Here is a 26,298-nt window from a genome sequence, read left to right as displayed (position 1 = left end):
GGAGATTTCCTAGATTATATCTTCCAACTAATCTTTTGAACTCAGTTATTATTTTGGCTATTGTTAACTTCAAAAAAATCTTTTTCAGTTTTTCAAAACTGGTTTGCATAATCTCTTCTTCTTGTTCAATGGAAGCAATATCTTTCCACTGAGGTAATTTCTTTTGAACTTTTCCATTTTCTTCAATCTTCTGGTCTCAGTTCCTTTTTTGGTTCTTTTTGTCTATTTCATAACAAAGGCCTCCCTTGGGCATATGATGATCTTTCACTGATTTTTCATATATACGAGTGAAGAAATTAAAGATTCCATGCACATCGGTGGGGACTTGTTAACTTGTGAGACCTCCAGTACAGTGAATGGGTAAAAACCCTCAACTGTCACTATCTGTGGATCTCCTTTCTTGAGATGGCCTGTTTCCGCAAAGAAACTGTACTCTCCCAATTTTCTGCTTTGGTGGTGATGGCAACGACACAGTAATTAAGTCTGTTTACCAGCATTTTTAGGACTCTGAGGAAAGAGCATGGGGGTCCTGATTTCAATATGCTGCCTGTCACTTAGCTCCTCTCCCTTTTGAGTACAACACCTAAACCTGCCTATAGCTGTGCCTTGTGTCCGGGAACCTTCAATCCTTTTGGATGTGTATGGGGGGGACAGTGGCTTAGCACGTAGAGTACAGAAGAGGACCTGGGGCCTAACTGCTCCTTATTACAAACACTGTTCTCCAGTCCTCTGTTTTTAGCTTTACTCCATAACCCAAGCTTTGAAAGTACTTGATGCCTCTAATTCCTCAGCCTTTTCAGGAATTTTCTGGCACAAGAAAAACAAGCAGGCTTATTTTTTCTTGCTGCCCACTCCCCTAACCACAGGCATAGCACAGCACAGAATGTGGAGGCCCAAGTCAGCCAATCATCTATTAGCTTTCCATCACTCATCAATTTGTTGACATCTCTTATCTGCTGTTGTCTCTCCCATTCTATCTGCCCTCATGGGTTTATAAGTTCTTATAAAAACTCATTTTAAGGATGTTTATTTATTTTTTTTAAAACCTCAGAAAATAACATGTTGGCAAGGATGTGGAGAAACTGGAATTCCTGTGCATTGCTGGTGAGAATGTGAAATGGTGCAGCTGCTATGGAAAACAGTATCATGTTTCCTCAAAAGATTAAACATAGAATTACCATACGATCCAGCAATTTTCACCTCTATTTAAATGCCTCAAAGAATTGAAAGCAGAGGCTCAAAGAGGTATTTGTACATCCATGTTCATAGCAGCATTACTCACAAGAGCCAAAAGGGGGAAGCAACCCAAGTGTCTGTCAACAAATGAACGGATAAACAAAATGTGACATATACATACAATATAATATTATTTAACCATAAAAAAGAAGGAAATTCTGATACATGTTACAACATAAATGAACCCTGAAGACATGATGAGTGATAGAAGCCAATCACAAAAGGACAAATACTATATGATTACATTAATATGAGCTACTTAGAGTAGTCAAATTCATGAGACAGAAAATAGAATGGTGGTTGCTGGGGCTGGGGGCGGGTGGGAAAGGAGGAATTACTGTTTAATAGGTACAGAGTTTCAGTTTTATAAGATGAAAAAAGCTTGGGAAATGGATGGCAGTACTAGTTGTACGACAATGTAAATGTACTTAATACCACTTAAGTGTACCTTTAAATATTATTAAAATGGTCAGTTTTATGCTATGTATATTTGACACAATAAGATCAATGAGCCATATATATGTATATATCTATTTCTGAATGCTGTTTTGTCCTAATTACCTATATGTTTATCTTTTTGCCAAATACTATATTGCCCTTAGTACAGTAGTTTTATGTTAAGTATTAAAATGAAGAAAAAAAAATCTGAAAAATTATAAGTCAAATCAAAGTCATTTCAATTTTAAAATGTTCCAATGGCTTCTTATTACACTAAGAACCAATTAGCATGGCTCATTAGGCCCTGTGAAATCTGGCACTGCCTATTTCTCTTCTAGCTCTGTTGTTGCCCACTATACCCCTGCCACACAGCCCTTCTCTCAGGGCCAGGAAATAAGATGAAGAAAGAAGGTTCTCCACCTCAGAGTGGCTCCCAGTCTGTTGGATAACAGGGACAGGCCATCAACCACAGCATGTGCAGTTAATGCTGCAGGAACACAGAGGAAGGCGATGAGAAGCTCAGGGGGTTGTTATTTAGAGCCAAGCAGGAATCCCAGGCCACTTCCCACTATAGCGCTCTACACCAAGGGAGCTAGGTTGGCCTGACTGAGGGGACTGGGTTTGTAAAAACCAGCTGTTCAAGTTTGACTAGACAAGACATGGTTGCCAACCTTATGTCACAGGCTCAGGGAGCCCACACTGGGATGGGCTGGAGGAAAGGTGAACCCGGAAGGATTCCAGGCCAAGACAGTGCAAGTCCAGCCAGGAGGAGCCCTGGGGCTCCCTCTCCTCCTGCAATCTCTCTCCACAGACAGTTCCAGGCTAACCAGAGCAGTTCTCTTCAGCCACTGCTGACTGAATTATTGCTCCTGCCAATTTAGTTGCATGCAGTGCAGTTCTTGCACATATTGTTCAGGAATTTTATGGCAGGGCCCCAGGTGACACAGGAAAAACAGAAGAAATAAGGTTCAACTGTAAGCAAGCCTTTGCATATGGTGCTTCTCTGGGTGTTTGCTGGTAGCACATTGGTGGTGTGTTGGGGGCAGGGGAATGCCAAACAGGTTAGAGTCCTAGTGCAAAATACACATTTAAAGCAGATTTAAACATTCCAGATCAAGCCATTGAAATTTAGTTTCTGAAGAAGCATCTGGAAAAATGGAGGGAAAAACTGCCCAGTTATTTGGTAAAAAACAAAACTCAAACTTTCCTTTCCCCCTCCTGCCAATGTCCCTTTCAACTATGTGATCCTCAGGGAGCCATGGCGGCTGGGGCCCAGCTGAGCTGGCAAGGAACATCTTCATCCCCACAGGAGGCTGGCCCTGTACCCAGCAGTACTGACTAGAAGGCGGGGTGCCTCCCCTCTTCCCAAAGCTGTGTCTGCAGGGCTAGTGCAGAATGCTTTAGCCTGACCAACCCTGGCTGGTTAGAGCAGGATTCAAGACCAGGCAATTGCCCAGACTGCTACAAGAGAAGCTCAAGGGTTTCTTGTGTTGGGCGCTTTGCAGCCAAGACAGCCCTTCTCCCCATCTTATAGAATATCCCTGTTGAAAGGAGGAGGGTCAACTGGCAGTCTGCAGAAAGCCTAGGCACCTGCCCCCCCTTTTCTAGACATACAGAACTGTAAGAAATCAAGTAAGTGCCACTGCTAGATGAAAGTTCTATTACTAATCTGGATTGAGGAGGCTGTAGGAAGCACTTGGCTTCAGCCAAAGACCACCCAGCTCAGAGAATCCTCAGTGCAGCCTGAGTTGCTGTTGAACATGAGTAGATGTGCCAGCAGGCACCAGGGTCCCCGAGGTAGGGCCTTTCCTAGAGTAAGCAAGTCAGCTGTAGTCACCTCCAGGCTTGAGCGGGGAGGGAGAAGCAAGAGTGGCTGGGTTGGGGTCAGTCCCGTGGGAGTATCAGAAAGTGGCAGGGAGAAGCTATTCCTAGGGAAGAATGGTGCCCATGGGGTGCCTTTGGGGCAACAGGCTCCTAGGAGAGGCCCTGGTGGCTCCTGAAAACTGGCCTGGTTTGTATTTTGCAAGTACCGGAAGGACGTGTGAACTTGTGACCCTACAGAGCCCACTTTAGCCTAGAAAGCTTAACATCTCCCACCACCTTCTGAGGAGGCCCTGAACTCCCTGCCGCTCACCACCAACTTCCCACAGTAGCCACTTCACTGACACTGGTGTCCACCACAGCCTGGGCTGGTCAGGGGCTTCTTGCCCAGAAGCCAAGCAGTGCCATATCAGTTTGCAGCCCCGGAGAACGGGCACAGCTTGGGCCCAAGAGCCTGTGTCAGCAGCAGGACAGTGTGAGAGCGGTTTTTATTTCAAAGCTGTTTTCTGTCTTAGAAGCTTCACAGGGGGTGCAGGGCCAGGGTTCTGTTTGCAAGGTTGGTGCTTTCCTCTCCCGTTTGCTGGACAGGGAGAAGAGGGAAAAACTAAAGATGCTTGGCCGTCAGTTATTTTGAATTGATTTTGTTGCTCTTGACAGTGTTTGCCACTAGAGTAGATATACAAGCCACATTGCAGGCCATGGCAGAGTCTGAATTCTCAGCTCTGACTGTCCAGTCAAGTCACCTGAGGGGAAGACCCATGGAAAAAGGGGACCGCTGACCCATGTGACTCACCCAGGCCTACTCTTTGGTAAAGTCCCTTACCATCACTCAGGGCCCAGGTCACTGCTGCTCCTGTTCCCTGGCTATAAGTGGGCCTAGTTTCTAAACTTACTTGCAGATTGGCTTCTGGGGAGAGAGTTCCATCCCCAAGTAGGTAGTATTTATTTATAAAGCTGAAAAAAATATCCTAAAGCCAGGGCTAAATGCCAATACAACCAATTCTCACTTATCTCCCTGCTGCAAAAGATCATTGTAGTTCTATTTCTATTTGTCCATAGGCTATGCCATACTTCACATTTCTTCATATTTCTCCATGTCTTTTTTAAAAATGCTCATCATACACTGTTAGGTGACTAAGATACCCTAGAAATATGCACAGCTAGCTGAACCCAGCAAGGAACAGTTCTAAGATACTACACCTTTCCCCTCTCTGCCCACTCCTCCGGGACTGCTCACTCCCTCTCCTGAGAGCATCCCCAGTTATCCAGCCCTCTCCAATCTCTCCTACATCCCAACCTTCAGCACTTAACACTATTGCCTGAAGTGACCACATTTTTAAAACCAGCAGACATTTATCTGATCACAGTGCAGACTGTTTAAAATCAGGCCTGTCCCAGAAAATCTGGGGCAACTAATCACCATTACATCACCTTTCATATTTCTTTCTGTCCTACAGCAAGCACAGTGACCATATTTTCCATTAAAAAAATCAGGACACATTATCTGACAAGGGATTTATGGGCAGACTCCAGGTGCAAGAAGGAGTTGGTGTTATAAGTCTTAACATCGAAATATTGGAACTCCGAAGATATTTGGATGACTTTACTGGAAAAAATGAGAATATTCTAAATCAGAGTGGCTCACAAAAATCTGAGATGAAAGTTTCTATACCAATAACACAAGTTACGATTTTGTTTATTTCAGACACAATTGGCACAATTCCTTACCTGACTAGGAGTTATTCAAGAAGGGGAACTCATGCCTATTTTAAACTTCTCTCCATGCCCAGCACGGCTACCAAAGCCCTACTGAGTAGGTAGTTGACTGATGTCTGTCCTCCCCAATCTTTATGTCCCAGCTCAAGTGTCATTTCTGAGACACCTTTGTTGATCTCCCAAAATAAGTCATGCTGCTGTGCTCTCATGGCACCTTGCATTCTTCTTCTCTGTGTCTCATCACATTTTATGACTCACCTGCATGCATGATTACTGCCACCTGTTTCGGAGCACTTGCCCGTAACTGCCTGTGGAAGGCACTGCAACGGTTTGGCTCACCAATGAAGCACCAATTCCTAGCACACTGCTTGGCACATTGTAGGTGATGGATAAGGATTTTTAATTTAACGATGTGGTCTCTCTGGTAGGTTCCAGGATTCTATTTTTCCTTTACATTAACATTTTTATTAAACTATGATTTGAATGAAGATTCCAGGGCTGCTCATAAGAATGAAAGCTGTCATCAATTTTAAGGGCATAATTCAATCAATGCTCTAAAAGAACAAAGGCCCAAATAAAAGGAAATTTAGGAGAGAACAATTCCTATGAAGGCTCTAAATCATCTAGACAAAATTGAAGTTGGGGGCAGCTCATGTATAAAAAGATCTGGGAAAGAGTTTCCTAAACATTGTTCAATCTTAAGCGGTTTTAACAGAGCAAGGCTTCTGAACAAGGAGAGGGTGCTCCATTCTTCCTGACTACCACTTCCAGGCACACATGTCACACGTAGCATGGCACTGATGAAGGGGCTCATGATCTGAGAGGGGATGACAATACCCACTGCCCAGCTGGCACCTTACAGGTGCTCAAAAGATGTTTATTGAAGAATAGAGAAGACTAATTGATGGAAATAAAGATATTTAGCCTAGAATAAAACACGATAAAAGAAGGACATATCAAATATATGAAGAGCTCTTGTATAAAAGAGTCTATGAGTTGTGCAGCTCCAGAAGACAGAACAGGAATGGATGGGTCCAAAATCTCAGGAGGCAGATTTAGGCTCACACAAGGAGGGATAACAATGCCTGAATAACCAAAGAGACCAAGTATAACATGGTAGATCCCCATCTTCAGAAGTGTCCATGATGAGGCCAGAGGACCATCCAGCTAGTATGTTGTCAAGGCAAGACTTCATACCCTCTAAGATACCTTCCAACCCATCCTACTTTTCCAAGAATTTATCAGAAGTGAAAGCATAAAAGTGAGAGAGAACATGAAAGAAGTATTCCATTTATATTTGTGGTATAAATCAGAGCTTGGAACGATCTGTTCCTTGAAGGGTTTAATGAAGTCAACCACAAAACTATCTGGATCCAGAATGTTTTCAGGAGGCATTTCCTCCAACTTTCCAGTTTAGTTCACTCAAGTTTTCATGTTTTTTAACTTCTTTTTAAATCAACTTTGAAAGTTCCTATTTTCTTATAAAACATCTATTTCTTTCACAATTTCCAAATGTATTATCAGAGTTGAATATAAAAATCTAATTTTTCTCAGTTCCAAGCCAATCAAATCAGTAGAGTCTCATTTCTAAATTTTAAGTATATTTCTTGTATTCTTTTATTGGTCTGGTTGGATTTTCCTATTTTAAAACTAGCCCTTAAATTTATCCATTAATATTGTTTTTTTCTATATTGTAATGAACTAATTTCTGCTTTTATATAAATATCTTGTCCCTGCTTCCCATTAGTTGGTTCTACTCTTTGATTTTGTGAGTTGAACTCTTAATTCATTAATTTTTAATATTTTTGTTTAATCATAAAAACATTAAAGGTTATGCCTATACCTCTGATATTGTTTTAGCCACTTATAAGCTAACTATTCAAAAAATAAAATTGTTTTCACATCTAGTAGCTATTACCAGTTAGAAAAGGCATACACACGCATACACTCCAACTAGGAAAAAACTAAAAGGGCATAGGTCTGCTATAATAAAAATTTTAAAACTTTCTAAATAACATAAAGTCTTGAATAAATAAAGAGAACTGTTTTGTCCCTGGATTAGTGATCAATGGAATTATACTATTCGATATGGCAATGGTAAAAGGCTACAATAATTAAAATAACTTTTGGTTCTGATACAAGAATATACATACTGATTGATAAAAGAGCTCAGAGAAATCCTAAAACAAACCTTATACATAAGACTTCAGTACATGATATCAGTGACTTCAAACAAATGGAAAAAAGTGGGTAATTCAGTAAGGACTAATAATCTGGGGAAAAATCATATTTAGAATTCCTACCTAAAACTATACATAGAAACATTCATTTTGATTAAAATGTTAAAAGTAAAAAAAAATTAGAAGAAATACAGATATAATCTTATTCCAAGATTCCAAACATGACACTAATGGCAGAAACAAGAAAAATAGTGGCTGTTTAAATTTCAAATTTTGTACAAAGTAAAATTATGAGCAAAATTAAAAGGTAAACAAACTAAAAATATTTGAATTACATATAGCAAATAAGGGCAAAAGTTCTTAATATATAAAAACTTTATATGACTAAATAAAAGAAGCAGATTTAAAAAAGACATAAAGAATATTAACAAGAAGCTCATGTAGTAGACAAACATACAAAAATGTTTAATTTAAAAGTAATTAAGCAAATGTAAAATAAACTGTGATATCTTTCAATAAAATTTGTTACTTTAATAGGTAAAGTGATCACTAGTGCTTAAAATGATTACTAGTGATTACAAATTCTTAAACACTGCTGAGGCAAGGGTAACAATATATCCTCACCTTTCTTACCTATAAAGTAGCATAGTGATGTTGATCTTAATGGCTATCTTAACAATTTAGAAATAACTATCAAAAGACTTTAAAAGATTGAGTAAGTCTAATGTATGCCTTTGGAATTAACAAAGATGTCCATAATGATGGATGTAAGTTGAAGTTATTTAAAAGATAAAATAGAAATTCAAATATCCAAAATGTCTATTTAAAATTACGGTAAACGATAAGATAAAATACTATACAACTATTATAAATTATAATCTTATGGCATATGAGAAAATATTTAACTATTAAGTAAAAAGGCAACTTACAAACCATAGTTATTTAATATGTAAAATGTGATATTTAATAACCATGTATGCGCTCCCTATTAGAAAAACATTCAAAGGAAATCTATAGAAAATAGTTGTTATCTCTGAGTGGTGGGATTGTTCCTTTTCTATACTTTTCTGTATTTCCAATCTTTTTTACAATGAATATTGTTTATTTTTTAAAAACTTTACTTAAGTTCAAATTATGTAAATTTGCTCTAAGCACATTTTTATGAAAGTAAATTAAAAAAGAGAATGGCTGTGACTAAAAGTCTCCTCAGAAAGGAAGACTGAGGGAACGAATGGCAGGCTACACTTGTCTGTAAGGAATTTCAGCTGAAACGGGCATGACTTGTGATCAGCTGGAACAAGACTAGCTGTGCTTCTGCGGTAGCAGAGTTAGCAGTACGCTCTGTGGAGGGCCTTTTGCAGCAGGGGGCATTGAGGCTTCTGAGTGGGTGCTTTGAACAGTGTCCTCATTCTCTAGCTAGTGCCCAGCAGGGCTGCTGAGAGGACTTCAAAGGACAGTGGGGTCCATCATCACTTGCCCAGCAGGGAGCCCACACCCCTGTCAGAGAACTTTGCGTTGGTTAACTCATCCTCCAAGGACTGAAGTCAGTGGTTAACTCCAAGCCCTGAAAGAAATACTGACTGGCAGTTCTGACCAAATCCTCTCTCAGGTTTAACTGGTTTCAACCTTTGAGCTGGAGTCTGGAGCTGGGTAGAATCACCACTAGTCCCCCCACTGAGGCTGCCAAGGCCTTGGCAGCGTCCTGGGGCTGGGCTCCATCCACAGAGTGAGACAGTTCTGGGGCATGGAAAAGCAAAGAGAGGCTGGGCGCCAGCCTCGTCCCCAGCTGTTTTCAATAAGACTCCACTTCTGAGGTTGCTGGCAGACCTCTGGAAAGATCTGAACCAAATTCACATAATGTTTTCCATCAAACCCACACTTAAGTAATATTCTCTTAACTCATGAACTGCACAGGAAACCTTTTTCCTGTCACTTCTCAGCTCCTCTCCTAAGCAACCTACAAGCAGGTCAGGCTGAGGTTTACAGCACTTTTGCAGGGTCAGTGGAAACCACAGCACAGACCTCCAAGGCACTTCTGCTCTTCCCCCCCCCCCGCTACACAAGGACAGAGGGGTTGGACACTTGGCCTCACTACATACACGCCACATTATGTACCTCATTTCATTGAAATCCTCCCATTTAAGTCTTAGAAGGTCAGCATTACTACACTAATTTTACAGGAAAAAAATAAAGTTCAAAGAAGTTAAGTAATTTGCACAAAGTCCCTGAATTCATGCTGTTCCCACTACAGCCTTGCAGAAGAGTCAAATTAGGATCATGGGCAAGAAAGTTCCAGATATTAAAAAGCCATTCCAAGACTGCCTAGTCTTTTGGTAAGATATTTTGCCAGTGCCCCCAGGGAGTGTTCTCAAGAATACAGTTAAGTACCACATCCTTATTTTGTAACAGAATAAATGAATGACTCCTATACTGACCTAGGATAGATCCCACCTTCTCCATGAGGTCTTCTGAACGCTTCTTGCCTATACCTTTGTCGCAAATTTTATAGCGTTTGATCTCTGGCCATGTTCATCAGTGTTGGTTCTCTCACTCCCTCCACTAAGGCTTACAGAGCACCCTCCCTGGCACTGTGCTAGATACTGTAAGGAGATACAAAGATAATTTAAGGACTAATCTCCAGTCAGGGAGCACCTACTCTTAGAGGAGTGATGGAGAAGACAGATTTAACATAGATCCAATAAAGTAAATATAAGTTAAGTCAAAGTGTGTGCATGCAGTTTATCACTTCAGTCAGGCTACATCAGTGTTTAGTGAACAAAAACCAAGCATTCAGTGTTTCATATCTCAGGGGACCCAGCCCAGTCAGTATCTGTTGCAAACCTATGTGAAAATTAGTACAGCAGGCATGGCTCTCACCTTAGGAAGCAACCTCTCCATTGGGCGAGATAGAATCCACCCATCTAAGACCCAATGCAGATAAATTGACAAATATATACTGAATAATGATATGATTCAAATGGAAAGATTAAAATGAAGGAATATGTGGGCCAAGACCTGATGTGTGAAGAAGAGAAGAGAAAAAGAAGAACAAATTGTTGTTCAAGACTTAACCCTGTGTGACTGGAGGAGTTGCCGAGATTGAAACTCCATGTTGACTCCAGGACAAGGAAGCTGGCACCAGGAAGGTAAGCTGGTGAGCAGATACAGACAGAGGTCTAGTGAAAGATTTCAGCTCAGACAGCAGACTGGCAGATACACAGAAGAGCCAGACTGTCAGCCAAGCCAAGGCGGGAAGGAGCTGGTGAAAGGGAACTCCAAGATGCAAGGTGTAAGTTTGCATCTCACAGGTCAGGGAGCAAACAGGCTGTGACAATCAGTCCCACATCTCATCCCTTACTGAGGGCAGTGTGAGGAAAGCACTTGAGCTTAGAAATACCCCAAGGCTTTGTCTTAGAAATCCCTGGGGGGCAACCTAATCAACCCCAAGGAAATAATATTAAATACGGAATTGAAATGTCACTTGTCAAAATGTTTATCAGAATTTGATTTATAAAAGGAAATATGAATGGAGACATGATTTAGTAAATGGCAGCATATCAAATTTATTGAAATATTAACCATTAAAATTATATTGACAGTGGTTTTAAAAATAATATGCTGGGTGAAAAAAAAGCAAGATATAAACCAGTATGAACAATTTCAATTATGACTAAAAGTGACCTAAGCACTTATTATATTACATATGTAGCAAGGACAATTCATTTAAACAATGCCATAATATAGGTAATCTATCCATTTTATAGACAGGAAAGTAACTTAAAGAGTTACTAGGAAAATTATTCAAGATCATAGCTAGTAAAAAATGGTTGATTCAAATCAAGTCAGACTCCAAGCCTGTCATCCTCCGGCAAGCCAGCCTGACCCTGTAAATACTACAGTTCTCCATACAGTGATGGCAACAGAAACCCCCAGCTGAACAAAGAAACACAAGACAGAACCATCACACAAAATTATAATAGTGACTATATAGCGAAGTAGACGCATGGGTAGTTTTAATCTTCTGTCTGCTTTTGCCTTTCTAAACTTTCTTAAAAAGCATATTGTATTTTTACTTTAAACCATTCTTAAAGTAAGATTTTTTAGAGTGGCGTTATTGACAGATCAGTGATCCTAACCTTATTACTAATACAATGCCTACCATTTTATTAAGCAACTACTATGTACTAGCACATTTCTGCTATTGCATCAGTGCTCCCTTTCCCCCCAACCAATAATGCTGCGAAGTAGGAATTATTATTCCCAGCTCCCGTATGCAGCTTGAGAACTAAGTAGAAGGAATTCACTCAGCTCTCCTGCCTGCAAAGCCTGCACTCTTTAGACTCTTCCCACCACCCCACTCCTCAGAGGTTCTTGGTTCCCTGCCCTGACATTTTACGACCATTTGAGCTCTGACAAGTGCATGTTTATAAGTACAGGGCTGGCACTACTCCCTGAAGAAGTCAATGTGAACCAGGCCGACCAGAGGTATTTACTCACCTGCTGCCACAGCTAGAGTCCTGTCTCCCTGCCCCACGTCCCCTAAAACTTTGGAAAGATCATGCCTCTCACTCAGCTAGGGCACTGAGAGGTGCAGGGGGCATGAATGAATGTGGGACAGAGAGCTCGAGGCCACAGGGGGATGAGATAAAGAAAAACTGGCAGAGGCCTGAATCAGTTTAGGAACAAGGAAGGCGGATGACAGGGTGATTTGTGTCGTGGGGAGGAAAGAGTCACGGAGCAGAGAATAACGCAAGAGCAGGTTCTCCACTTTTGTATCCAAATAGTGTCTATTTCTTGCTGCCTTTGACATCTACATAGCACAGGAAATGTGTATATATATCCACAGGTACACACCTTCTGGAGAGCTCCCACTAGGTACATCCTTTGCCTGCATCTCCTGAGCAAATAGGTTCACTCTTTAAGGACAAAATGGTTATTGTACTTGACCATGATTTTCAGGAAGCTTACAGTCAAATTTGTATCCCATGTTTAGCAACTGTAAAAGATTGTACAGCACTCATTTCTATGTGCTATTCTGACCCTGCGCCAAGTATTTCCTCCTATATTGCTCTTTTCTGATCCTTCATCTCCACCCCAGTAGAGAATTTTAAGCATTATAAAATTTAACCTAAATGGAGCACTGCCACCCTTAAGGGGGTAAAAATTGGTTTGGGAAGACGGAGCAAAAAACTCTTACTTGTTATGTATAAAGCACATATATAAATATCCATTTGGTACATAAACTGATAACAAGCGTATCTTTGAGAACCACTGGTCAATATGAGTCAATCATGTGCTTTGGCAGCCCATCAATGAAGAGAGCGCCTTCCCCTGACATGAGGCTGTCAGGCACTTATCATTCATACTCAGAAGTAAAATTATACAAGACACAGGGGCCCAGCCCTCTCCTCTTCCACTGCCTCAGCCATTTCCACCTGCAGAGCAGCCTGCGGCTGTGACCTTTGTTTCCATCTCTCAGAACCAACAGTCAGCCGCCCTTTTATGGCTTAAAGAATAACCTGTGTAGGAAAAGTGTGTTCAAATGCAGATTCCTTGGTATCTCAATGGGTCTGGGGGCGAAACCTACAAGTGCCCCAGTGGATTCTCATGTACCCCACTGTGAGAAACACTCCACACAGTATCTACATGAATGACTCAGGCCCTCGGCGCTAGATCTCACCCTGAACTCCAGATAGTCATGCCCTGGCTGCTAAAATAAAGGGACAAGGGTGAAGTAGTGATTGATTTTTATTTTATTAAAAAAATCTTTGCCTCAGGTAAGCCATTAATCAAGCACCAGTTTTCATTATATGTGTGTGGGACTACGTCATGATGTTTACCATCTCCAGAAACCAGGGACTCTCCACTTCTTTCTGGACTTAATCACAGCAGGTCTCCCTGTCCTCTGGTCCAACAGAGTATGACATTTAATGGGGTGGTGTCTGCGCCTGAGCGGCCTCAACTTCTCACTGCTCATGGATGATGCAAGTCCAGCATGACAGGCTGTGGAAAGTATGTTCAGGTGCCTGGCTCTCCTCAGCCTAATGCCTTTTAAATCAGGATCCAGATTTGATTTCCTTGCTCCTGGCTCCAACTCTTCCAGGCTCATTTTTCACTCCCCTGTCAAGCTTCCCAGGGTTTGGGGGCCAAGTGAGCCAAGTTCTTCACCCTTTGCAGACAACCCCCCTTCCCAGGCCCTGTGCCCACCATCTAGTCTGCAGCACTCAACAAGCCTCCACCCTGCTCCCACTGCCTTGGTCTGCCCTAAATCATGCTGGGGTTTTCTGAGAGGGATGGGCCTGCACCACTTAGAGGAGGTGCTCAGCATGTCACCCAATGAGAGACACTGAGTGGGTCTATTTCTCATCCTCTCTACCACTCAGCCAGCTCTATCAGGACACAGGTATCTATTCACCCCCACTGTGGCCTCACCTACCATATTTTGCCATATATAACGTGCACCCATGTTTTCATGCACTTTACACATGGGATTACTCATGGTATGCAATCACTATACCCATGTATAATGCATATCCTTATTTTTCCTTCAAAAATTTGGGCAAAAGTGTGCATTACACAGCAAAATACGGTACTTTCATTTCAGAGTATTCTTGGGCAGAGATGGGGGACAGAAACTGAACCTGAAGGAGCCATCAGGTCTGACATGTGGCATCAGAATTCACACCTGACCTCCCCAGGCATCATGCCAGCACTTGAGGCTGGTGTGTGTGTGTGGGGTGGGTGTGATGGGGCGGGTTCACTGTCTCAGCTGTTTGAGAATGTGAATGCCTTGAATTCAGGGACGTGCTCTGTCATCATCTTATCCCAGGTGTACCCAACATCCTGCACAGAGCTAATGTTTGCTGAACTGAACTGACTTGTAGACCACCCACTCCAGTCAGCCCTCCTGAGTGTCACAACTTCATGTAGCACTGGGGTCAGCTGGTAGGCATGCTAATAAAAACACTAGGTCTCTACTCCAAAATCTTCTTTAAATTTTGTTTTTATGAAATCATGGAATGTTAGAGCAGGAAGAGGCATCAGCCACATGGTCTGACCTCCCAATTTATAGATATGGAAACTAATCCCAGAGGTCAGAGTGCATCAGAGGCAAAGACCCAGGCGCATGATGCCCAGCCCAGCCCTCCTTCTAGTGTCACACTAATGGTTCTAAGAGCAGCCAGATCCCCATAATAACCAGCAAGCTGCCAAGCAAAGACATTTGCAAAGGACAACATTTTAGCCTCACCAGGCTGACTGCAGTGCATTTAAATCCACCCTTGTCCGCTACAATCCAACAAGTCTTACCAAAATCTAACATGGGCATGACCCCATCTTAGATGCTATGGAGAACACAAGAATGTATAAGAAATTGTGTTCAAGGAACTCTCATTCTAGTGACAATGACATAAATAACCAGCACATAAAGTCAAAGATAATACATTCTAAGAAAGGCTCAGTGATTCTGAGGGAGGAGAGTGGAACTGGCCAGGAGGTGCTGGACGGGCTCTCTGATAGAAGGGACATTTGCCAGAGCTTGGTGGCTCTGGGGTCTAGACTTCAGGTAAAAAGATGAGAAGTCAGAGAGACTAAGCCCAGGCCCTGCTCAGGAATGGTGGGGCCCAGGCTGCAAGAAGGTTGAGAAGAGCACTAGTTCAGGGGATTGGCCCAAACTGTGAAGAACACTAAGTGCCAGGCAGAGAGCCTGGACTCAAAGCTTCGGAAGGCTCCTAGGGTGAGAAGAGGTGCTTAAAAAATGTTGCAGCAGATGAAGCCTGGAAGAACCTGAGGAAGGTGCCCTTGGGAGCCCTGACAGGTTAGCTTAGCTTCATGGGTAGGATCTCACCTCTCAAATGAGTCGACACTCTTCAGCAGTGCTTCCCCCTAGTGGACGGGCAGATTTAACTCAAGGAAGGTGATTAGGAGCCTTCAATCTAGTTGTCCCTGAGAGCACTGTGTTCTGGGAGTCACTGGGTCTCCATTCATACATTTCATTCCATTTAATTCTGCCTATCTTTCCTCAAGTGCTTTGAAATGGGAGATGGTAATTAGCACCTTCTACCCTCTAACAAATGTAGAAAGCTTCATACACTATAAAATGCTACACAAATGTAGGGTACATTATTTAAAATAAGATGTGAGCAGAACAAAATACAAAGAAAACTGCAACATTAAGATGTTGGAGTGAAATAAAATAAATTGTTAAAGATGGAAACAACTGTCAAGATTATTTTGGCTAACTCCCAATTTGATTTACAGATTCCAGATACTAAAGTCCTCATAAATGGCAGCTCGTGCTCCCATAACATGTCTAGTTCTAAAAAATTAAAAGTACCTGGCTCATGGTAAAGTGCTCAATAAACATTGTTGACTGAATCACATACAAAGAGTTGAAATCTATCTTAAATAAAAGCAGACCATTACTTTTTAAGAAAATGATGCAGAAAATTAAAATTTAGAACATTCACAGATAGAACAAATAATCTCTATTTACTGGGCACCTACTAGGAGCTGGGACTCAGGGTTTTTTTAAAATTTGATATGTGAAATCAGGAACACACACTACACTATATAAACCATTGACTCTCAGATCACAAAGGACCCTTAAGGGTCATCTAGATAAAGACTTTTATAAGAAAGACTCTGAGACTCAGAGAGGTTTAGTGGTTTGTCAAAAGTTTGAAGGCAACTTCGTAGGAACTAGAATCCCAGTCCAGTGTTCTTTCCACATATTATGTTAATCATCTAATTAAATTCTAAATTGTACAGTGTAGAATAGAATCCTCCGAGTGTGGCAACGAAAAAGAACACAAAGGGCTAGAAGAACTGGAAAAGGCTTCAGAGTGGAGGAAAAGTTTAATTTTCTATTACCAAAAAATGATAATCCATTAGTTGCAAGGTCATTGATAATGCAAATTATTTGTTGTCTCAGTGTCCAGAGCACAGAGGAAACTCAACTCATGTTGGCCAACTTTTAAGAAAGGAGAGTCTAATTATTAACTTCATTTAAAGTTAGGAAGAAGTTGCATATTATAAGGAATGTGAACATCCTGGGTTCTGCAGAAATTGCGTTTATCTGAAAAAATAAGCCATAAAAAATATATGCACCCCTATGTCCATTGCAGTGTTATTTATAATAGCCAAGATCTGGAAACAGCCCAAATGCACATCAGCAGATGAGTGGATAAAATAGCTGTGGTACATTTACACAATACTATTCAGCCATATAAAAGGAAACCTTACTTTTTGTGACAGCATGGATGGACCTGGAGAGCACTACGCTAAGTGAAATAAGCCAGTCAGAGAAAGACAAGTATCATATGATCTCATTTATATATGGAATCTAATGAACAAAATAAACAGACACATAAATACACATAGACACAGACAAGAGTGTGGTGGAAGCCAGAGGGAAGCGGGGTGGAGAGGGTAGATGGAAATGGGCAAAGGGGAGGAAACGGTGACAGAAAGAGACTTTGCTTGGGGTGACAGGCACACACTGCAGTACACCGATGACTGATGTTTTATTGAGTTGTATGCTTGAAACTTGTATGGTTTTGTAAACTAATGTCACCCCTATAAATTAATTAAAAATAAATAATAATTACAGGAGCCTAAGGACTTAGTAGAGAGACAGATCTATCTAGATAATACGAGCCTTCTCTTCCCTGGTAGGTGAACTGTCAATGTGAAATTTAATAAATACAAAGAATTTACAACAAAAAAAATCCATTTATATGGTTCCAAATCTCCTTCTAATTTTAGGTAGCAAACATCAATGGTTTCATGTGGCAGAGATCATACCATATACAGTGTTCTTGTTTCTCTTTCCACTTTGTATTATTCACACACATTTCCATTTATGGATATAGGTCCCAAAATGACAAGTAGTGACTATGTCATATCTGCCATATTAATGGGTTTAATTATCTCCTTTTGAGCACAAACTAGTTCCTTTTTTGTTATTTTACATAGTGCTCTGAACATCTTTGTACCAGCTACTTGGTCCTTCTCCTTTCAGACTTAAGTTATAGTATCAAAGGCAGAATTCTTGGCAAAGCATGTCAAGGGCTCTATTGTCCCTGTATCATTCTGCCAATCTGAGCCCCATAAAGGCTGAACCAACAATCAATCCTCCCAGCAAAGAAAACCTTCACCTGTTTCCTCACAGCCCCAACTGTGGGCTCTTGACATCTTTTATTTTGCTAGTTTTTTAGGTATATTTTCAAGGTATTTTAATTTTCATATACAGTCATACCTCAGTCCTCGTTGATTCAGACCTCATCAAACCTGGTACTCATCACATTTTGACAAGGAAAAAAATGTTTCCGCACTTGGCACTTACTCGCCATTGGCCAGTTTCAGCCCTCCTCATGAGTTCCAGAATGAATTAATGAATTAGCAGTGAGTACTGTGGTACCATTGTATTTAATTGCTCGCAGTTTATATAATGTATTTAAAACAGTGCTATATATTATTCCACACCAAGACTTTGCCTACATTTCTTTCAATGTAACCTGTGTATTCATCTTTGACCATTTATCAAATAGAATCTGGACTTCGAACTTAGATATGCCAAGCCTTTTTACAGGCAATTGTATTGTGCTTTTTAAAAATCACAGAAGTAATTCCTATCTACTGTTAAAAATTCAAGCAATAAGGATGTGTACAAAGTAAAAGGGTAAAGTTGAGAGTAAAATAAAAAGGATAAAGGTGTCTTTCCCTCTTACTCTTTCCCCTTGCAACAGTATCATTTCCCATATATAACCATTGAAATCATCTTTGCATTCTTATCACTAAAATCAGTAATTCTGGATAACATACTCTGTATCTGTTTCTCGATTCAAGAATTTAGACAACACTTACTGGATTCCCACTCGGAGTGATGAGGAATTTTGCTGACTTACATAGCCTCCCTATAATCAGTCCTATTGTGATGTTTTGATCTTCTGTTGAATATTAATGGCAAGATCACACGCTCAAATGCCTACAGCATCTGGGCATGATACACAAGTATGGAAAGTGGGTAGGGACAAGAAATATCACGATGCCCTTCCTGTCCATTTTTTGCATTTCTACTATTAATATGGACATGGCTAGGGAAAAAGCAGTCACAACTGGCAATAGATGCTTGTCCACGTGTGACGTGATGACTAAGAATGCTGGGGGGACGATAGCAAACTGGCATAGGCGTGCTTGGATGCAGCGGGTAGTCCCCACTGACCAACTGTTGCCATGTGGAAACATTGCCAGATCTCACTTTTTGGGAAAAAAAAACCATTTAGAAGTAAATTGTATGTGTAAGCTTTTCATTTATAAGTCTTAACTCAAATTTCTTGAGAATACCACTGGCCAAACACAAAAGATCTGCGTGTCAAATATGGCCCATGAGCTAACCTTTTTTGATCTCTGTCATTATGGTTTTAATTTGATCCATCTATTTTAAATGGTATCTCTTTTCTTCCCACTGGGTAAGATGAAGACGTTAGTGCCCTTATAAGTTTTCTTTTTTTTTCCCCACCTCTGCCTTACCATTCACCATCCCTTTACTGTTGGCTTGCCAAAGCTTACAGAGTTTACTTTCTGTTCTGTAACTATAACTAACACTTTTGAGCTTTATCTATGGGTTGATTTAAAAAAAAATTTTTTTTCTTGGCAGCCATGTTATATTGTATAAATATTTTCTTCAAATATCTGGTGGCCATGAATTAACCATTCACAATCTAGGACTAAAGAACTAGTTTCCAAATGTAGGTAGCCAGTGTGGGTTTTCCATCCCAGGGTGCAGTCCTGTCTCCCGGAATGAGTGCCTGGCTGCAAGCTCCATGTACTGAGTGGGCTTCACGCAGACTGCTTAGGCAGAGAGCAACTGGACAGACAGCACACCCAACACATTTCACCCAGTGCCAGAGTAAAAAGACTTTTTTCTGAGACACTGATTAATTCCACACTAGGAGCTTTTGTTTTCTCCATATAGGTATTAAGTAAACATCTGGCTCTGATTCTGCCCCATAGCCCACTCCTAGTCTCCAAATCCTTTCATCTCAAATATGTGACTCTCACTTCTGATGGAGCCTCACCCCTTGCATGGTGTGGACACCAGTGCTGATGTATCTTTCAATGTGGTCCCAAGAAAATCTCTTGTCCACTAATGTCCCCTCTCCTGTTCTCAGTGCAGCTCTGAATTTGTTCTCTTTATAACCTTTTATGCTCATTTCGACAGCATATTTGTAGGGAGGAGGAGCTAATAAGTCTGTTTAGTCGAGCATTTTGAATCAGAGGTGGCCACCAACTGCTGACAATTGTAGTTTCGACAATATTTGCCCTGTCATTTCCCATTCTGCTGCTTGGCTTTGAATACTTCAGGAACTCTGTGCACACAGGCAGCCCACCAGCAGTCTCCTTGCCATGAGAATTTCTGAAACAGACAGCTATGGAAATTTTGGGAGTGCATTCAAACTTGCTGAAGGTTACCATTCTTCAACAAAATGGAAGACAAAGTTTCTTTCATCAAGAGATTACATTTTTCTTTGAATGAATCTTATGCCCCAAGTAAATTCTCAAGAATTTAGTGTCTTCTTTCTATTGTGAATGGGACAGTTTTTAATGTACCTTCTAGCTGTGACTCTCTGGTGTATGGTAACTGAATTAAATATAACAGTGGTTTTTGATCAGCCACATCTAATAGCAGTTCCTGTGATGATAGGAATGTTCAATAATCTATGCTGCCCAACACAGTAGCTATTAGCCACATGTGGCTACTGAGCACTTAAAACATGTTATGTTAGTGTGGCTGAGGAACTAAATTTTTAATTTTAATTAGTCTTAACCTAAATTTAAATAGCCTCATTTTCACTGAGGAAAGAAAAGACAATAAATGGTAATAGATAAAATTGTAAATTGACAAAGAGTGAAAATGAGTCATTTAGGTAAGTATTGTGGAAATTTAGAAGAGGGAACAATTGAAGGATAAAAAGCTCAGGATTAGATCTATGAGGTAGGTCTATGTGCTGATGTAAAAAATAAATGCCAAAAGATGTTAAGTAAAAAAAGAGCAAGTTGCAGGTGAGTATGTTTATGTGGGCCCACTTGTATATATTTTCAAACATGTATGTACATATATTTATATTTATAAATCATGTGTAGATATATACTTATTTTTGCATAGAACATTTCTAGAAGTATACCCAAATTGTTGATGGTGGCTACCTGTGGAGAGGGAAGGAACTTTTCTACATTGTTTAAATTTGTATTTTAAAAATAGTTTAAAATTTAAGTCATTTTTTTCCTTTATAACAAAGTTATAGACACAGAGATAATTAATGAATAATTTGTTTTAAAAAGGCCAAAGTAGTCAAGTCTTTCCTGTGTTATTACTCATGAATGATCTTATGTGATTATTAGGAATATTCCACATCCTATTACCATGACTCTTCTGTTCTCTAATAAAATGCTTTAAAAAGAAAACATACTTAAGGAAATAGCCTGAGGGAGTTAAAATTTAAATTGGGCCTTGAGGCTGGATAGAATGGAAGCGCATTCTACATTAAGGCACAGCGGGAGGAAAGGGGGAAGCTGAGATGCAGGTAGGTGGGCGGGAACAGTGAGGGTAGGGAGTGGGAAGGGGCTAAGGGAGAAGCTCCTATAAGAAACCTGGGACCAAATCCCTGTGAATTTGATAGGCAAGAGGTCTGCAGCCTTAGACCCTACCACCTTGGCTCTTGGGGGAACCAAGCATTTATTGAGTGCCTATCATGTGGCAGGTATTGTGATAAATAAGAAACAGCCACACGTTCAAGGAACCAGATGAGATGTGTGAAAGGGATGGTATCATATAATATGAAAAATACAAAATTTGGACCAAAAAGTACTGCCTCTATCACTTATTGATGTAACCTTGGTGTACTTGATATAATGCAAGTTTTATAATTATTCTGAGCCCCCAGGTTCTTCCCCTATAAAAATGAGGATGAAGCCACTGAACCATGAGGATAAATGACTGAGGTCGTACGCCTAGCCCCAACAGGGCACCAGTAAATGCTAGTTCCCTTTGTACTGTACTCTGTCCCCATTCCTAACCCCAAATCGATAGATAGGGGAACTAAAATATTTTTCTTGTTTACCCTTTCTCTACAAAAGCGATACTAGAACAAAGTTCCTGTGTTATGTATGAGTGTCCTGGGTGAGCAGGAAGGATATTACTATTGGCTAAAGTGGAAATTGAGGAATGACTCAGGCTTTCATGAGTCAGGTCTTTCTGTGTTCCCTTTCTCCATCCTCTACGACTTTAAACATAGACATGCCTTGATGAAGCCAGGCCGGCCCTTGATTGTGAGGCCCACGTCAGTAAACACAAAGAAACCCAAACTGGACAGAAACCTCATTTGGGCTGCACTTCTCAAGAGACAAAGTGTCAGTTCATTTGTTTCAAAGCAGAGCCAGGGCCTATCACCATGTTTGCTTTTTCTGATAACAACAAATTCCAGAGCAGAGGGGAAGAAATCCCAATAATTTCAGCATTTTTGCCACCATCTCGCTCCTCTCATACCTGACTGGTGGGAGAAGCAGCCCATCGATACTCGAGCCACCTGCATGGGCAATGGAACAGCTGGAGTTCTATTCAACCCCTGATATTTGTGGGGCCCTGGCTATCAATAGGTGGAGGCCCCCAGTGGCCCAGGGCTGAGTAGTGCTCACCAGGCCACAGGATAGAGCAGCATATAACTCCTCCCATCCTAGTTGCATCCTGAATCCTGTTTGGGGGTCCTCTTATGCATGTGGGGGGACAACAGAGTTCTGCATCTAAGTTTCATGTACTTTCTCATCCCTTCAAGCAAACGGTGCCGCAGTCAGGCCTAGAAATATCTTTGCGTGGGAAGAGGCCCACACTTGGAAGTGGGCTCAAGGCCGTTTGGTAAAGAATTATGAGATCCTGGGTGCCCAGAACATGGGGGATGGTAAGGCTTCAGTAGGCACTTCCCTTGGGTAGATAGGTCCTCTGTTCTGAGGCAATGGTAGGTATGGCCAGACAAAAGAACAGGGGTTTCTAGAACATGGGCTTAGGCTGCGTGGGTCTCAAGGTGTTTCGAGATATAGAGCCAAAGATTTATGAGTTCTGGAAAATGTAATCTCCTCAAGCTTTAGGCTGGCAGAGTCAAAAAAGGAATGTGGATTTGGCCCATTCAGTAGACGCTGATCAAATAGTAGTTGTTCTATAGTGACATTAACTTCCTAGTTGACCCTATGTGGCTGACTTCTACTCAAAAAACCTGTTGGTTCAAGCCAGATGGCCAGAGCCAAGGAGGAACAAATTCTTCTAGAATGCTTTAACTGCAGGGCCACATTCAACTCAGAATCAGGTACTCCCCTCACTGTGGGTAGATTTGGTAAGGGTGTGAAAGAGGTTCTTCTTCTGTTCTATGTCTTCTTCCCTATTTATCCCCATCATCTAAAGAGATAGTATCTCCACATGTACTTTATGTGGTGTTTATCAGTTAGGAATACTTTCTGTAAAAATTTCCTGTGTGAATAAGCACAGTCAAAGATCCTACCTGAGAAAGTCTTTAGGCCTTAGGATTTTTGTCTCTTAGCTGCTGGTCTTTATGTTCCATCTACTGCTGTATCCCCACCCACACCCAACCAACCCTTAGTATTCTGGCTTGTGGACTCATGGTTTTAACATGGCTGCCTGAGGACCAGATATTACATCTGAGTTCAAGTCAGGAAGCTGGGAGGGCTGGAATATGAAGCAGCAGTGACAATCTTTTCATTAAAAAGGAAATCAGAAAAGCAAGAACTTTCCCAGAAACTACCTAGCAGACTTCAGCCATAATATGTCACTGGGCTACCCTTAGCTGCAAAGGAAGCCTCTACAGTGGCCTCTAAAATGGGAAAGGGCAAGGGCAAAGGGGCTTGTTAATGGGTTATATGTTGGCTCTCCAAAGTGTCTGCCACAAACTGGGAAAGTCCTAGTAGATGTGAGGGGTTGAGACCCACTGAGCTGAACATCTCACAGTTTGGGGCTTCTCAGAAAAAGACTTGAACCACAAAGGGCATCTGTGGACCCACTTTAATATCACCCAAGTCTTCTTGCTAGAATAAAGGAGCTCTACTAAAGTAAAAGGTTAAGTCCTTAGCCTAAAAAGAAATGGGGCAGGGCAGGCAACAGTTTTTACCTCTTTCAGAAATAAAAACAGAATGCTCAGTTTGAACCAACTTCTCATTACCAGCTTCAGAAGGTGATAGGAAACAAACCTTTAAAGCTCTCTGGCATCTGTGGTGCTCACTGTATTTCTACAGTTTTGGGAGGGTCCATGTGCCCTCTTCAGAAGAAGCTGGGTCATCACAGAATCCTTCACACCCAAGTTTCATGGCTCAAGCTGTTGGTGGCAACTTTAAAGAGGGAAGGGGGTGGGAGGAGAGGAAAGCAGCTAGAGCTCCTGGGGACTACTGAAAGGAAGAGAAGGACTCCTGACAGCTACCATGGGCACCAGTCTGGGCCTAAGAAGTAGCCTGGAGGCTTAATTTTAAAAAGTCACTCACTTGTAAGAGATTCTGTAAAAGCCCAGTTACTGAAGAGCTGAGGTCCTGAGGCCACTGTGAAACTGACCCAGGACTGGTCTGTCCAGAATGAGCATCTAGGACAGGACCCAGTGGGAAGAGTCTGCTGCAGGCAGGGTCAAAAGGCCAGAACAATAAAGCCAGAGAGCCCCTGACCATGCTCAGTGGGTGGCCCCTTTTGGAGCTTGGTTTTCTATAAGTAGCAATTCCTGCTCAGAACCCATGTCACTTCAGGTTAACACTGCCTTACCTTTCCTTTCTCAGAAGGCTCCAGGTAAGGAACACCCTGATCACCTTCACCTCTGATATCAATACAACAAGCTTCCTCATCTTGAAATCATTTGAGGTGGGCTTTCCTTGATGCAAAATGTCCCTTTGTGTTCTTTGCTACAGAGACAGTGTGCTAGTTTACAGAGCATTTTCTATGACAGCCATCCTCTCTGCAAGTTTGAAAATGGGGCCAGACACTCAATCTGACATCTCTCTGGAATTGTCTTCCTTCTGTGTCCACTGTTCACCAGCATGCTGCCATGGTGTTGCTATGGGTTAATTCCAGGCAGGTGGTAAGTAGTAAAGCAGCTCTGCAGGCCGACTTTTTAGGAGCACATTCATTTTGACATATAGTCCACATGTAATATACAACATCAACTATTTCATCAATATAAACAAAATTTTCACATAGAAAATGCTATACTTTAAGAAGACAGCAGTCAAAATTGTGAATGTATTAAATGCCACTAAATTGTTTTCTTCAAGATGGTTACCTTTATGTTATGTGAGTTTTACCACAGTAAAAGATACTGCTACTACTCTTTTTAACTTTATAAAATGCTTTTTCACCATTTTCTTCTTCATTTTCTTTTTACATCCCTGTAGGCTAGAAATACAAAAATAACTAGCTGTTTGTTCCGATAAGGAAACCTAGGTCCTTAGAAGGTGTGACCTGCCAACCAGAGAATGACGAGCAACAAAGAACTCCAGTGTGCTCACTCCTGGGCCGGGGTTCATTCTTCAAAGGTTCCAAATCAAATAACTCAAAAGCATGGCTCCTTGGTGACCTCCGAAGTCACAGGGTAGGCAAGGGCATCATCATTCTATAAGGAAGCAAAATCATCTCTTCCTCTTCACATCCCTCTGAATTTGAGGGAGTTCATTTCTCAAAGGCAGAGGGCAGGAGGGTGGCTAAAGGGATGAGGTCAGTTTGCTAAGCCATTTGTTTAAAGTTTGTTTTTAATTTTTTATTTTTAAGTGTAAATTCAGTGTTTTACAGTATGTTCACAAAGTTGTGCAACTATCATTACCATATCATTTCAGAACATTTTCATCATTCCAAAAAGAAGCTCTGTGCCCATGAGCAGTCACCCTCCACTCCTCTTCAGCCCCTGGTAACTCCTAATCTACCTTCTCTCTCTACAGCTTTGCCTACTCTGGACATTTCATATACATGGAATCATTCATGGTGTGGCCTTTGTGTCTGGCTTCTTTCACTTAGCATGTTGTTTTCAGTGTTCATCCACGTTGAAGCCAGCATCAGCACCTCTTTCCTTTTTACGGCTATCTAAGCCGTTTCTAGCCCCCCAGGGGTTCTTCCCGTTGCTTCTTTCCTGCCAGCTGTGGGGATGTGGTGGGGTCACAGTCAGGACAACAGGAAAGAACCCTCATCCTGGTAGTGCCCAGAGAGAAGAAACAGATCCACCAGCAGCACCACCAACATTCTCCATCTTCTTCAGGTGACAGATCTGACAAGGACTCTTATGTCACATCCACCAGCAAACAGTTTTAACTAGACAGGTTTGTGCAGAGCACATAGTACAGTGCAGCCCTGTACTGTACTATGTACTCTGCACTATGTACTGGGACATTTTCAAAGCAACAACCCCTGCACACTCTCCAGAGGACCACCCAGCCAAACCTTGGCACTTGAACAAAGGCCAGGCCCAGTGTCATCTGGAAGAGTGATGTGTTCAATACCTTCCTTCTACAAACTTTCAGGAGCCTGCTCCTGAATCGTACTATTGACCCTTGAACAATACTGGGCTTCAGGACACTGACCCCCAACCTGTTGAAAATCAATGTATGATTTAATTCAGCCCTTCATTTCCATGCATTCCCAACCAGAGATCAAAAATACCACTTTTGATCTGCGGTTGGTTGAATCTGCAGATGTGAGACCCAGGGATTTGGAGGGCTGTCTGTACATTTATTGAAAAAAAAAAATCCATGTATAAGTGGACCTGCACAGTTCAAGCCTATGTTGTTCCTGAGTCAACTATAAATTCATAGTGCAACCTATGAATTTCCCATCACCTCAGTTGTCTTTTGCTAGATCAAAGTCCTCTAGCTTCTA

The 26,298-nt window shown here is 41.4% G+C and overlaps 1 protein-coding gene across 2 annotated transcripts in view; it reads right to left on the bottom strand.

The window, feature by feature from the left end:
• MYLK (myosin light chain kinase) overlaps positions 1–26,298 on the bottom strand; it is a 182,890-nt gene that overhangs the window by 155,631 nt on the left and 961 nt on the right. The window lies entirely within an intron of this gene.

Source organism: Pteronotus mesoamericanus, unplaced genomic scaffold (assembly GCF_021234165.1).
Source record: "Pteronotus mesoamericanus isolate MK-2021 breed Mesoamerican mustached bat unplaced genomic scaffold, CSHL_Meso_final contig_27, whole genome shotgun sequence".
Taxonomy (NCBI): Eukaryota; Metazoa; Chordata; class Mammalia; order Chiroptera; family Mormoopidae; genus Pteronotus; species Pteronotus mesoamericanus.
Note: the sequence above shows the minus strand (reverse complement) of the source record. Positions and strands in the feature narration are given on the sequence as shown.